Here is a 14,030-nt window from a genome sequence, read left to right as displayed (position 1 = left end):
TATCCTTGCACTCAACATTCTGGAGGTTACACCGGTTATGAATATAACAGCACTTCAAGGTGTGCAGGAGAGCTTCTGCGAAGTTTGGAAGGCAGGAGACGAGGTCCTGGCGGAATTAAAGCTGTGGGGACGGGGCGTGAGTCGCGCTTGGGTAGTTCAGTCGCCAGCGCGGTAGCTCAGCGTGATTGGTCAGAGGGTTAGCTGCCCTCTGTAATAAAAAATGGATCAGCGACGAACTGAAACGGGTGTCTTGCGACGTCCACCCCGAGCAGATGCAACGAACGAAAACGAACAAAATGAGATTACAAAAAAAAAAAAAAAAAAAAAAAAAAAAAGTTGGTAGAGCACTTGCCCACGAAAGACAAAGGTCCCGAGTTCGAGTCTCGGTCTAGCACACAGTTTTAATCTGCCAGGAAGTTTCATATCAGCGCACACTCCGCTGCAGAGTGAAAATCTCATTCTGGAAACATCCCCCAGGCTGTGGCTAAGCCATGTTTCCGCTATATCCTTTCTTTCAGGAGTGCTAGTTCTGCAAGGTTCGCAGGAGAGCTTCTGTAAAGTTTGGAAGGTAGGAGACGAGGTATTGGCAGAAGTAAAGCTGTGAAGACGTGGCGTGAGTCGTGCTTGGGTTGCCCAGTTGGTAGACCACTTGCCTGCGAAAGGCAAAGGGCCCGAGTTCGAGTCTCGGTCCGGCACACAGTTTTAGTCTGGCAGGAAGTTTCAGGTTGTGTGCAAGTTACATTAGTGAGTCCTCCCTTCCTCGTTTTCCTTAATACCAGTAATTACAACGTCTCACCAGTCTGGTATGGAACGACTGCTGCACACGTGCTACCATTTCAGCGGAGATTTCGTTGCGTGTGATCGGCTGTGGTAGGTATGTCCTTGTACACAGCGTCTGTCAGCCTTAGCCACTGAAAAATGTCTAACGGCGTCAATGCGGGGAATGGGCCGGCCAAGGTACAGGTCCTCTCCGTCCAATCCAACGATTTGGAAACAGTTCGTGAAGACATGCTGCAATACTTCGTGCATTATGGTCTGGACAGCCATAGTGCTGATACCACAGGTTCTCCTCAGTCTGCAGAGGAACGTCTTCTAGGATCTCTGGAAGATGGTCTGTTAGGAGGCTGCGATACTTCACCGCGTTCAGTCTTCCGTCTATGAAAAACGGACCTATGAGCTAACGAATCATTGTCCCATACTACACGTTTACTCTCTACGGACTCTGACGTTTTAACGTGACCAAGACAAAAGGGTTGGTATGACCCCAATAGTGCATATTTCTGCGGTTTAACTGGCTATGATTGGTAAATGTGGCTTCATCACTAAATAAGATACATGCTACATCTGAAGTATCTTGTTTTAACGCCCATGTACTGAAGTTAACACGAATCTCATAATCGTTTCCATGCAGCTCTTGATCGAGAGAGATGTCATGGGGGTGAAACTTACGCTTAGGACACTTGCCTGAGCTGGCCGGTGTGGCCGTGCGGTTCTAGGCGCTTCAGTCTGGAACCGCGTGACCGCTATGGTCGCAAGTTCGAATCCTGCTTCGGGCATGGATGTGTGTGATACCCTTAGGTTAGTTAGGTTTAAGTAGTTCTCAGATCTAGGGGATTGATGAACTCAGATGTGAAGTCCCATAGTGCTCAGAGCCATTTGAACACTTGCCTGACTCATGCCACTTCCTCGTGCGATTGCGCAGGAGTTAACGTGCGGATCAACTGCAACACCAGCAAGAATATCAATTTCTCTCTCTGCTTACTTCCTTCTGATACCTTTCTAGATGTTACACTGCCTCTTTCACATAACTGAACTAAACTAAACTCCGCCCGAACAGGCCTTGGAATGCCCAACGGTACCGACCGGCCGTCATGTCATCCTCAGCCCACAGGCGTGACAGGTTGCGGATATGGAGGGGTATGTGGTCAGCACACCGCTCTCCCGGCCGTATGTCAGTTTACGGGACCGGAGCCGCTACTTCTCAGTCGAGTAGCTCCTCAGTTTGCCTCACAAGGGCTGAGTGCAGCCCGCTTGCCAACAGCGCTCGGCAGACCGGATGGTCACCCATCCAAGTGCTAGCCCAGCCCGACAGCGCTTAACTTCGGTGAGCTGACGGGAACCAGTGTTACCACTGCCGCAAGGCCATTGGTATAACTGACTGAAGGGGTTGATAAATAATTGCCGAGATGGTCGATGTCTATTGCCAAAGAAACTGGTACACCTGCCTAACATCGTGTAGGGCCCCCGCGAGCACGCAGATGTGCCGCAACACGACGTGGGATGGACACGACTAATGTCTGAAGTAGTGCTGGAGGAAATTGACAAGATTAATCATGCAGGGCTGGCAATAACTCCGTAAGAGTACGAGAGCATGAAGATCTCTTCTGAACAGCATGTTGTAAGGCATCCCAGATACGCTCAATAATGTTCATGTCTGGGGAGTTTGGTGGCCAGCGGAAGTGTTTAGACTAAGGAGAGTCTTCCTGTAGCCACTCTGGAGCAATTCCGGAGGTGTGGGGTGTCGCATTGTCCTGCTGGAATTGCCCAAGTCCGTCGGAATGCACAATGGACAGGGATGGACGCAGGTGACCAGACAGAATGTATACGTACGTGTCACCTGTCAGAGTCGTATCTAGACGTATCAGGGGTCCCATATCACTCCAACTGCAGACGCCCCACACCATTACAGAGCCCCCACCAGCTTGAACAGTTCTCTAATGACATGTACGGTCCACGGGTTCATGTGGCTGTCTCCGTAGCTGTATACGTCCATCCGCTCGATACAATTTGAAACGAGACTCGTCCGACAAGGCAACATGTTTCCAGTCATGAACACTCCAATGTCTGTGTTGACTGGCCCAGGCGAGGTGTAAAGCTTTCAGTCATCGAGAGTACACGAGTGGACCTTCAGCACCGAAAGCCCATATCGATGATGTTTCGTTGAATAGTTCGCACACTGACACTTGTTGATGGCCTAACGTTGAAATCTGCAACAATTTGCAGAAGGATTGCACTTCTATCGTGTTGAACGATTCTCTTCATTCGTCGTTGGTCCCGTTTTTGCAGGATCTTTTTCCGGCCCGAGCGATGTCGGGGATTTGATGTTTTACCGGATTCCTGATATTAACAGTACACTAATGAAATGGTCGTACGGGAAAATCGTCACTTTATCGCTACCTCGGAGATGCTGTGTCCCATCGCTCGTGCGCCGACTATAACACCACGTCCAAACTCACTTAAATCTTGATAATCAGCCATTGCAGCAGCAGTAAACGATCTAACAACTGCGCCAGACACTTGTTGTCGTATTTAGGCATTGCCGACCGCAGGACCGTTTTCTGACTGTTTACATATCTCTCTATTTGAATATGCATGCCTATACCAGTTTCTTCGGCGCTTCAGTGTGTATTTCTAAAATCTACAACAAGGAAAAGCGTGTATGCAGATGTTGTGCTAGCAGCTGGTATCGATGAGGCGAATCCAAACTCAAAAGCTCAAAGACTGTTTCTAATGTGTTCAACTCGATGGGCTGAAAGAGTAAAATCTTTGACACGTTTCAGGGAAACTATGACTAGGTTCAGAAAACGGTGAGCGAACTATTGAATGTACCGAGCTGAATCAGAGATGAAAGAACGGCAGTCCTGTGGGGCTATGCGAAGCGGCTCAAAAAGTTTGAAACTGTTTATTTTTTTATATATACAGGGTGTTACAAAAAGGTACGGCCAACTTTCAGGAAACATTTCTCACACACAAATAAAGAAAAGATGTTATGCGGACATGTGTCCGGAAACGCTTAATTTCCATGTTAGAGCTCATTTTAGTTTCTTCCACCTACGCTCAATTGAGCACGTTATCATGATTCCATACGGGATACTCTACCTGGCTGCTAGAACATGTGCCTTTACAAGTACGACACAACATGTGGTTCATGCACGATGGAGCTCCTGCACATTTCAGTCGAAGTGTTCGTACGCTTCTCAACAACAGATTCGGTGACCGATGGATTGGTAGAGGCGGACCAATTCCGTGGCCTCCACGCTCTCCTGACCTCAACCCTCTTGACTTTCATTTAGGGGGGCATTTGAAAGTTCTCGTCTACGCAACCCCGGTACCAAATGTAGAGACTCTTCGTGCTCGTATTGTGGACGGCTGTGATACAATACGCCATTCTCCAGGGCTGCATCAGCGCATCAGGGATTCCGTGCGACGGAGGGTGGATGCATGTATCCTCGCTAACGGAGGACATTTTGAAGATTTCCTGTAACAAAGTCTTTGAAGCCACGCCGATACGTTCTGTTGCTGTGTGTTTCCATTCAAAAGGAAATGAGCTGGAGGCATAATTACAGAAACGAGTACCTGTATGTTAGAAGTATTGATCCTGGCTGTTGAGACACTTGTCCCACTTTGACATGAGGTGGTGAATGGCTGTCTCATAAAATTCCCCGGGGCTGCGATGTGAACCAGTTTGCGCACGTCAACGTCCGAGGTAGGAGCTGGCAAATTCCAACAATGACTCACTGATATTGCAGTCGTAGGATATTACGTTCTTTCGTTTTGTGAATCCACAGTTTTAAATTTCCCAACATTTACAGCGAGTTGGCAATCTCTGTACCGCTTTGAAATCTTATCAAGATATGACTGAATATTTATGTAGTTTGTTTCAGATAGTTCTTCAATATAGATAACTATATCATCGGCAGAAACCTTGATTCTACTATTAATATTGTCTGCAATGTCATTAATATACAACATGAACAGCAAGGGTTCCAACACATTTCTCAGGGCCGCACCCAAAATTACTTCCACATCTGACGATGTTTCTCCATCCAAGATATGCTGTGTCCTCCGTACCAAAAGTCTTCAGTCCAGTATCAAATTTTATTTGATACCCCGTGTGATCGCACTTTTGACAATAAGCTTAGGTGTGGTACTGAGTCAAATGCTTTTTGGAAATGAAGAAATATTGCATCTACCTGCTTGCCTTTATCCGTCACATGAGAAATGTGGTGTCACCGCCAGACACCACACTTGCTAGGTGGTAGCTTTAAATCGGCCGCGGTCCATTGGTACATGTCGGACCCGCGTGTCGCCACTGTCAGTAATTGCAGACCGAGCGCCACCACACGGCAGGTCTAGAGAGACGTACGAGCACTCGCCCCATTTGTACTACGACTTTGCTAGCGACTACACTGATGAAGCCTTTCTCTCATTTGCCGAGAGACAGTTAGAATAGCCTTCAGCTAAGTCCATGGCTACGACCTAGCAAGGCGCCATTAACCTTTTCTATAGAGAGTCTCACTTGTATCATCAAGAATGCTGTATACAAATGATGGATTAAAAGTTAAGTATTTCAGCAGCTACGTACTTTTCTTTATAGCATTCATTACGTATCCTGTTCCAGATCTCACGCCCGTCTGCGTTAGATTATAGCGTGCATTTCGGCCTCCTCTATCTACAAGGTGTTGGCACATTTGCCAACGCATCAAGAAAAGTGTGACATAGATTTCACATGATCGATGTTCTCGAAATCCATGCTGGTCGAGACTGAGGAGGTCATTCTGTTCAAGATATCTCACTGTGTTTGAGCTCAGAATATATTCTAAGATTCTACAACAAATCGATGTCAAGGGCACTGGACGGTAGTTTTGTGAATCATTTCTTCTACCCTTCTTGTAGACAGGTGTGCCGTGCGCATTTTTTCCAAAAACTGGGCACCGTTTTTTGTTCGAGGGATCTACCATGGATTCGAGGGGCATGCAGGGGAAGCAGTGGTTTGGAAGGGAGTGAGACAGGGTTGTAGCCTATCCCAAAGTTATTCAATCTGTATATTGAGCAAGCAGTAAAGGAAACAAAAGAAAAATTCGGAGTAGGAATTAAAATCCGTGGAGAACAAATAAAAACTTTTAGGTTCGCCGATGACATTGTAGTTCTGTCAGTAAATGACCTGGAAGAGCAGCTGAACGGAATGGACAGTGTCTTGAAAGGACGATATAATATGAACATCAACAAAAGCAAAACGAGGATGATGGAATATAGTCCAATTAAATCGGGTGATGCTGCGGGAATTAGATTAGGAAATGAGACACTTAAAGTAGTAAAGGAGTTTTGCTATTTGGGGAGCAAAATAACTGTTGAGGGTCGAAGTAGAGAGGATATAAAATCTAGACTGGCTATGGCAACGAAAGCGTTTCTGAAGAAGAGAAATTTGTTAACATCGAATATAGATTTAAGTGTCAGGAAGTCGTTTCTGAAAGTATTTGTTTGGAGTGTAGCCATGTATGGAAGTGAAACGTGGACGATAAATAGTTTGGACAAGAAGAGAATAGAAGCTTTCGAAATGTGGTGCTACAGAAGAATGCTGAAGATTAGGTGGGTACATCACGTAACTAATGAGGAGGTATTGAATAGGATTGGCGAGAAGAGAAGTTTGTGGCACAACTTGACTAGAAGAAGGGATCGATTGGTAGGACATATTCTGAGGCATCAATGGATCACCAATTTAGTATTGGAGGGCAGCGTGGGGGGTAAAAATCGTAGAGGGAGACCAAGAGATGAATACACTAAGCAGATTCAGAAGGATGTAGGCTGCAGTAGGTACTGGGAGATGAAGAAGCCTGCACAGGGTAGAGTAGCATGGAGAGCTGCATCAAACCAGTCTCTGTACTGAAGACCACTACAACAACAACCATGGATTATAGTAAGAAGAGGGGCTAACTCAGCCACAAATTCAGTACTGAATCTTACAGGGATTCCGTCGCGCCCTGGAGCTTTGTTCAGTTTTAATGATTTCAGCTGTTTCTCAAAACCACTGATACGCAGTAAATCTTCAGCAAGAGGCTACAGTATTAGGCTAGTACTATCTGACGAAAACTGCATAAATATTCATCCAGATTTTTATAAGATTTCAGCATGGTGTAGAGACTGGCAACTTCCTCTAAATGTTCAGAAATGTAAAATTGTGCACTTCACGAACGAAAAAACGCAGTATCCTATGACTATAATATTGACTATAATATCAGTGAGTCACTGTTGAAATCGGCCAACTCATACAAATACCTGGGTGTAGCACGATGTAGGGATATGAAATGGAATGGTTCATTTGTGGATAAAGCAGGTGGTAGACTTCAGTTTATTGAGAGAATACTGGGGAAGTGCAGTGAGTCTACTAAAGAGATTGCTTAGAAATACAGTCCGCGCCAGGTATCTGGGAGCTTCGTGACCGATACTCTAAGGTTTGAAACTTCCTGGCAGATTAAAACTGTGTGCCGGACCGAGACTCGAACTCGGGACCTTTGCCTTTTGCGGGCAAGTGCTCTACCAACTGAGCTATCCAAGCACGACTCACGCCCCGTCCTCATAGCTTTACTTCCGCCAGTACCTCGCCTCCTACCTTCCAAACTTTAAAGAAACTCTCCTGGTTCGCAGGAGAGCTTCTGTAAAGTTTAGAAGGTAGGAGACGAGGTACTGGCAGAAGTAAAGCGGCGTGTGTCGTGCTTAGGTAGCTCAGTTGGTAGAGCACTTGCCCGCGAAAGGCAAAGGTCCCGAGTTCGAGTCTCGGGCCGGCACACAGTTTTAAGATGGCAGGAAGTTAGGGCACATTCCGCTGCAGAGTGAAAATCTCATTCTGGGGACTCTAACGTTTGTTTGAGCAGTTGCCAGCGGGCTCGTGCGCATGCGCAGAGCTGAATTCGCGCATGATCAGTGCCTTCCTTCCACTTCTGGCTACTTGAAGTGTGGCTGTTTGCCGTATGAGCAGTAGCAGCAAGTAGCCAGAAGCTACCCGGAAAAATTTTTCTAACGCGCCCAAGCTGCCAGATTCGCGCATGCGCAGAGCAGGCTTATAGTGGGGGGTCGTTCTCCACGTGACCTGTGTATATGTTTCGCGAAATTGCTGGTGTCTTTTCGTTTACAGCTCCCACGTCAAATGAAAGCAAACCAGATTTCTGTGGGCGGGAGCCATCAAGTGAATTAATATACCGGGTGATCAAAAAGTCAGTATAAATTTGAATGCGGGTTTGAACCGTCATACTCCCGAATGCGAGTCCAGTGATCTAAACACGGCACCACGTTGCTCAGTACAACACTGATATCTAAGGGTACAATTACCTATGTCATGATTAAGATTAACACATAATAACATCTAATTTATTTACTGACAACCAAACGGAGGCAGTTTACGCTTACTGTAGTGTCTTGTGTAATTTTATTATTGAAAAAAATTGAGTATACAATGTAAATTAAGATGACTGTCTTTTCTAATCGATGTATGGTTTGTACTCAAAAATCACTTAGATATGAGGTGACATGTTGTAATTAAAAACTTGCCAAAACATAATTCTATTTTTTATGATAAAATCACAAAAGACACTACAATAAGTTTAAGTTGCCTCCACTTGGCTGTAGTCAATAAATTAGATGTATTGTGTGTTAATTTTAATCATGACACAGATAACTGTACCCTTAGATATGAATGTAGTCTTAGATATAATAAAGTCTAGCTTCATGACTGGTACTATTGTTAGGTGTACACAGAGAACCTGTGACGAAGCAAGCTTGGATCTTTTTACTTCTTCTCTTGTTTTGCCATCTACCTCCTTAAATTCATTTTTTAATAATTACCATTAACATACACGAGTATAATCTGCATTTCCATAAAAGAGAAAGGTTGGCCTCAGCCTTAAAGAATGTAGCACCAGATCTAATTTTGTGCTTAGTTTTGTGTATGTAATCATTTTCCTAATTTATTTTGACTATTCCTAGTTAATATCTTTTGTTATAGGGTGAAATCAGTAATTGCTTTGTGACTTAAATTCTATTGTTGACTTATAAACAAATATAAATTCCGTAATAATTATAAACATTTCGAAGAAGAACTGCTCGGATTCTTGACATATTTATTTGGCTCTATTTTAAAAGATGTTAGCAAAGCCAGCCCTTAATTAATGCCAAAATAATTACCTGGTTTGTCAAAAGCACTGTTTGCATACCTATATCTGTTCATTTCGTTATTTAAACAAATAATTTGTCCTAACCTTTGTGATTGAAGAAACTGTTAAAAGGAACCAATTTTTGGTGTGTTCAGTTAATTGAATGAGTTATGTTTTAATTGTAATTTCTGTATAGTTCCAGTGCCTATTATTGTGAGTATATATAAAGGCCTGATTTTTGGTCCCTAGACAGTAAGTCCACTTCCAATTTTCAGACAGGAAGTCTATCAATTAGAGTAATGCATCAACTGAACAGTGGAATTAACATAAATAGGCCATGTGTTAAAACAATGACAGCGCTTGTTCAATAGTGTCACATGTACTGCATTATTCTGCAAGAACTGTGTGGTTAGTTTTTTACTGCTCATAGGTATTCAATGGAAAACTGTTGTAGCAGTATGCTGACGCTTGCCTGCAAACTATTAATGAGGCTTATCAAAAGTTAACCAATAGTTAACTGGCCATATAACTGTGTAATATTCGGGATTGTGAACTGAAAGTAAAGAACTGTGAAACGCAACTGTGCAGCTGTCGGCTACATCATTTTCAGTAGTCCATTTTTCACCCAGTATAACAATGCAGTACGTCAACACTGAGGACTATCAACGAAGAAATAAAGCAGGCGAATGTCACATCTGGTGCTCTTTCGGATGAGGACTATTGTATATGGGCATAATAAACTACAACCTGCGAATTTTGAACAGTGAACTCAAGTACGGTTTACAGTACAGTGATTTTAACGAAGAAGGTGCAACAGCCAATCAGCGCAAGGGTTTTGTGGCCACAGTATAACAGCAGCCAATTAGTGAGTGGGTTCTATGGAAGCAGCCACTGAGTACAGGAGCAGCCAATCAGCATGCAGGTAGATGCAGCCAACTGCGATAAACAACACACATCACTGAAAAAATTACAACTTGCAGCTGCCGTGCAGATGACGATTCGAGATGACAACCGCAGCAGCAGCTGGGGATGAGTGATTAAAAATAAGGTAATAGCAAAATCTGTTTTATATTAACTGATACGTAATGAGTGGCCTTAACGAACAAGACAGTGTGATGGTGAGAATGGAAAACAGGGGAGGGGTGTGATTAATAACAAAGCTGTAGAGGTTAAGTTTTTAAATGAATAGAAAGACTTCATGGGGACCGATTCAGTAGATGATAGTGGTTATAAATCAGACATGAATGTAACTTGAATTATGGGGACAAAAGTCCTATTGTAGATGAAATTATAAAAGCGTCATCTACAGTACTAAAGTGGATGAAATCGTTAAAGTTCAGGGGGAGGAATCTAGTGGTGAAAGTCAGCAAGGGCAACAGTTTATGGCAGATGGAAAATTGGGAGCAATGTTAAGGCAAATTACGAGTAGTATCTGTACAAAAGAAGACATTAGTAGCTTAAAGGATGAACTGAAGAAAGAAATTAAAAAGAAAACTAAGGTAGTCAGCTCTAATCTTTCAGAATTAAATAAGAAGGTTGAGGTGGTAGTTAAAGATTGTGATGAAAAGATAAAAAAAGTAGTACATAACACTAATGAGAAATTAACATTAATGAGTACTAAATGTTTAGAAGAGAGAAAGAAGCTTTGTGATGACTATAGTAGGAGGGTGGAGGCTTCCGAGAAACAGTGTGAAGATGAAGTCACAGCAGCCAGGAAATTTTGTGCTGAAAATAGCGTTAAACTTGAAAACCAAATTGATCAGATTAAAAATGATTTAGAAACGCAGTGTGCAGTAGTGGTAGATGAAAAACTGCTAAAAGTAAATACAGATGTATATTCAAAATTGCCATTGACATGTAAACACCACTCGACGGTTTCGCAATACAACACTAATAGGAACAGTAAGACTAGTATCGTCAAATCAAGCGAATGTTTTGTTGTATTGCAAAACTGTCGAATAGTGTTCACATTTCAATGGCACATTAGATGGATACACTGTATTCGGCAAATATTTACTATCTGCACGATATATGAGAGAGAATTGTCAGAGCATGTGCTTTGATAAGTGCCGAAGTGATAAGGTACCACTCAGTCCATGATAAGAAGATTGCAGCACTGCATTGATACCAATGATGATCACTTCAAACACCTTCTGTAAATCGACAATCGTGCCAACTTGTTGACCTTCAAAGACCTTACTGTTACACTTCATTAGATTTGTCTCAATACCCACTATCAGAAAATAAGTACCGAACTATAGCATCCCAAACAAAGATGATGTGACTTACCAAACGAAAGTGCTGGCAGGTCGATAGACATACAAACAAACACAAACATACACACAAAATTCAAGCTTTCGCAACAAACGGTTGCTTCATCAGGAAAGAGGGAAGCAGAGGGAAAGACGAAAGGATGTGGGTTTTAAGGGAGAGGGTAAGGAGTCATTCCAATCCCGGGAGTGGAAAGACTTACCTTAGGGGGAAAAAAAGGACAGGTATACACTCACACACACAAAATGTCTGCTTGTGTCTGTGTATGTGCGGATGGATATGTGTGTGTGTGCGAGTGTATACCTGTCCTTTTTGCCCCCTAAGGTAAGTCTTTCCGCTCCCGGGATTGGAATGACTCCTTACCCTCTCCCTTAAAACCCACATCCTTTCGTCTTTCCATCTCCTTCCCTATTCCTGATGAAGCAACCGTTTGTTGTGAAAGCTTGAATTTTGTGTATATGTTAGTGTGTGTTTGTTTGTGTGTCTATCGACCTGCCAGCACTTTCGTTTGGTAAGTCACATCATCTTTGTTTTTAGATATATTTTTCCCACGTGGAATGTAAGTTGACCTTCATATCTCTGATGCAACCCCACCTAGCAACAAAAAACCAACGTCATTTTATGGCCCCATTGTCCCATGCAACTTTTGTCCCACAAACGTTTCAGCTCCAATCATACTTTCGGAGTTATTCTTGGTGGCAATAGTTAGTGACTCACCCTGTATATCATGTTGTGTTAAGTCATAAGTAATGGAATCGAGAGAGAGAGAGAGAGAGAGAGAGAGAGAGAGAGAGAGAGAGAGAGAGAGAGAGAGAGAGAGAGAGAAACCAGCAGGATTATTTGATAATCTATGAGATACTGTGTTTATTTTGGTTTTATGAAAGACGATGAAAGTAAATTGGTGTTATGGTTAAAGAATTTCTGGCAAACAAAGAGGTAAGGTAAACAGAAATGAAAGGTGTCAGCATATGTGGAGGAGAAGGTGCAGATTATCTGAAAACTATTAACACATGAAGTAATCAACTCATGTGTGAAATCAGTATAATATGGTGCAGCAGCAGAGGCAATATGCAGTAAAAAACCAACTTGAATACCAGGTCTTAATATTAAGTGTGGTATAATAGAAGTGTTTGTGCTCAGAGCAATCAGTATATGGAGATAACTATCTACCTATAGAAGTGTATCATACCACAGCCTCTTCTAACATTAAGGAAATACAACCTTAAACATAGTTGCCTGGAGTAATGTGTGTGGAAAGAATATGCAAGATTCGTATGTATATCGTCCTTCAGGCTAGAATCTCAAGCAATTTGATGGAATACAGTGAAATAACAGTTTTTCTAAGTGATAATTTTGTCTCAGCAGTAATGAGAGTTAAGTTCGCCTTAGCATAAGGATCTGTTACTGTGGAGTGTTTTTCAGTAAAATCAATTTTGCATTGGAATAGCAGAACAGGCGTTTATTTATTACATAATGAAGCAATAATGAAATAATAAAATAATGAATAAAGTTAGGGTCGTAATGGTTAGGGAGCATGTCTCTGCAGTAGGGATATTTTTTGAGAATGCACTCCACTAGCTAATGAGGTATGAAAGGTAAGTAAAATAATGGAGCTGACAGACACGATTGAGTAATGAAAAAGATAACTGCATACAAACAAATGTGGTGTAACTACATTGAGGATCAATATTTGAAACAGGCGACATTTGGGTGCTGTGTATATTGTGCAATTCATGACACTGCAGCTGGGAGTGAGAGCTTAAGAGAAAGAGATATATAGGTACAAGTCATATAATGCTGCATCATTGGATCTATAAGTTATCTGAAAACTTCTGTTTGTGTTCTGCAGAATTTTGAGATTAAAGTGGTAATACTGAAATGAAGGACAGTAATTTTTCTGATTGATAACTGTGGTGCTACAGTGATGTGACTAATCTGACAGGTCGACTATTTGGTAACATTTTGTGAAGATTTCATTTTCTGGTTGAATGAGGGTAGTGTTCGGAGCTGAGTGGAGAAGTAGGGCAATGATTTGGTACAACTTCCATCCTCTTAATTTTGATTTGAGTAGTAATTAAGTTTTTATGTGAGGGTGACTTTTTTTCATAATGTAATGATTAGTCAAAACCAAAGACTATCAATGAAGAAATAAAGCAGGTGAACATCACAAACCTAAATGAAAAACCTTCTATTTTTTAACAGTAAATTTTTTAAAATTATAAAAATACATCATTCAATGTTTTTAAAGATAATCTCAAAATATTATGTTCTCTCACTTGGCTTGTATACATTGTAATCATAACTGGATTTCACTTAACACAAAACAATTATAATGAATAACATACACAACGCCTTCATCCAATGGAAGATGATATTACCAAGTCACACCACTAGAATGGCATCTGGTCTGATTATGCAATGACAAAAAGTTATACTAAATCAAAATAAAATAATTAAAAGAGAACCCAACACCATCACATACAAATCGCTCAAGTGCCATGGCTTACTACATCAGCAGTCGATGATCACTCTATGCAGTGCTCCAATTTGACCAGTGGGCTCTTTTAACTAAGTTTTGTCTGCTGACGTTATGTTATTTCAAATTCACAAACATGAGTTTGGCTGCACAATTACTTAATTCTGACTTGTGATGCAACAGTTCCAGAAAACCAGAGTTGTACACTAATAAGATTCGCAAAGTATGCTATTTACTTTTATTCCCAAAAATGTTCATAATAAAACAGGCAAACATTTAATGAGTGACAAGGTGCATTCCCAAAGTGTTGCACCGATGTTGAAATAAAATTAATTAGATGGAAACGTCAAGTGTAA

The 14,030-nt window shown here is 42.0% G+C and overlaps 1 non-coding gene across 1 annotated transcript; it reads right to left on the bottom strand.

The window, feature by feature from the left end:
• Positions 1–7,262: 7,262 nt before the first annotated feature.
• Positions 7,263–7,337, bottom strand: Trnal-caa (transfer RNA leucine (anticodon CAA)). The gene has a single exon. It is a non-coding gene; the product is annotated as a tRNA-Leu (tRNA).
• Positions 7,338–14,030: the final 6,693 nt, after the last annotated feature.

The sequence above is a fragment of the Schistocerca cancellata genome, chromosome 11 (assembly GCF_023864275.1).
Source record: "Schistocerca cancellata isolate TAMUIC-IGC-003103 chromosome 11, iqSchCanc2.1, whole genome shotgun sequence".
Classification (NCBI taxonomy): Eukaryota; Metazoa; Arthropoda; class Insecta; order Orthoptera; family Acrididae; genus Schistocerca; species Schistocerca cancellata.
The sequence above is the reverse complement of the archived record's forward strand: the minus strand, read 5'-3'. Positions and strand labels throughout refer to the sequence as shown.